Source organism: Sinocyclocheilus anshuiensis, unplaced genomic scaffold (genome assembly GCF_001515605.1).
Source record: "Sinocyclocheilus anshuiensis isolate Anshui unplaced genomic scaffold, SAMN03320099.WGS_v1.1 scaffold2717, whole genome shotgun sequence".
Lineage (NCBI taxonomy): Eukaryota > Metazoa > Chordata > Actinopteri > Cypriniformes > Cyprinidae > Sinocyclocheilus > Sinocyclocheilus anshuiensis.
The window spans coordinates 20167-21306 of record NW_015551161.1 but is presented as its reverse complement, the minus strand read 5'-3'; the positions used below and the strand labels follow the sequence as shown (position 1 = coordinate 21306).

The window sequence follows — 1140 nt, the reverse complement described above, 5'->3', positions numbered from 1 at the left end:
AACTTTTTTTTTTTCAATCAGATTAGTAAAATATTTTGAATTCAGTTTAAGTTTGTGCATTTACGTTCAAAATGGAAAAAAATAAGAATTTAATTTGAACCAATGAGAATCACCCAGTTGCATGAGCTATCAATAATGCAAGTCTGGAGAATCATGAGTGTTAATGAAGAGGGAGGGACGATAGCTAATTAGTTGAAATCTGTAGAGTACAAAAAGACCAAAGGGCAGCATCTCAATAGTGCAATTAGCTGTTGGCTAATAGCTGGAAGTTGGTGGTTGGGGCATTTATTGGCACTGTGTGAGTTCTGTCATGCACTTCCAAAGTTGTGTAATTTGCCCCAGAATCCTCAAGCTCTGATACTCCAGCAAACTGACCAGTGGTTTCAGCAGCCAGTTCAACAGACTAATCAGCAGTTTCCTCTGAAGTTTCAGAAGCAAGTGACGATGGCAGAGCCTTTGGACAAATGTGCTGTAGCTGATTATGAGCAGATCCAATGTGGACAACCTGGTATCAGTGGTGCTGAATGTGAAGCTATCAACTGCTGCTTTAATGGACAGCAGTGTTACTATGGGAAGGCAGGTAAGTGTTGAGTTGGTGTTATGCTCCCAGTTAAACTGACCCTCGACATTAACCTGGTCTTGTGCCTTTGTTCCAGTGACTGTCCAGTGTATAAAAGATGGTCAGTTTGTGGTAGTGGTGGCTAGAGATGTTACGTTGCCTCGACTGAGTCTGGATTCAGTCCATCTACTGGGTGGAAGTGACCCACCTTGCAGTCCTGTGGGGTCCACACCTTCCTTTGCTGTATATCAGTTCCCTGCGACCGCATGTGGTACAAAAATGATGGTGAGTAGCTGCTTATGGTTTTATTCTTCATGGCCTATGATGGACTGGATGCCAACAGTGTTGCTATTTGCAGGAGGACAATGGTTATGTGGTGTATGAGAACCAAATGACCTCCTCATATGAAGTGGGGATGGGACCGTTTGGTTCCATCACAAGGGACAGCCATTTTGAGTAGGTGATCTATGCTGTTCTTGTTTGCTAATCTGACAAATGCTATAAGCTCCCCGTCTGTTGTCCAGGCTTCTCTTCCAGTGTAGGTACTCTGGCACTTCTGTGGAAGCTCTGGTTGTGGAGGT

At 43.8% G+C, this 1140-nt stretch overlaps 1 pseudogene; it reads left to right on the top strand.

The window, feature by feature from the left end:
• The first annotated feature begins 357 nt into the window (after positions 1-357).
• The window catches only part of LOC107663333 (zona pellucida sperm-binding protein 4-like), a 2108-nt pseudogene continuing 1325 nt past the window's right edge, over positions 358-1140 (top strand).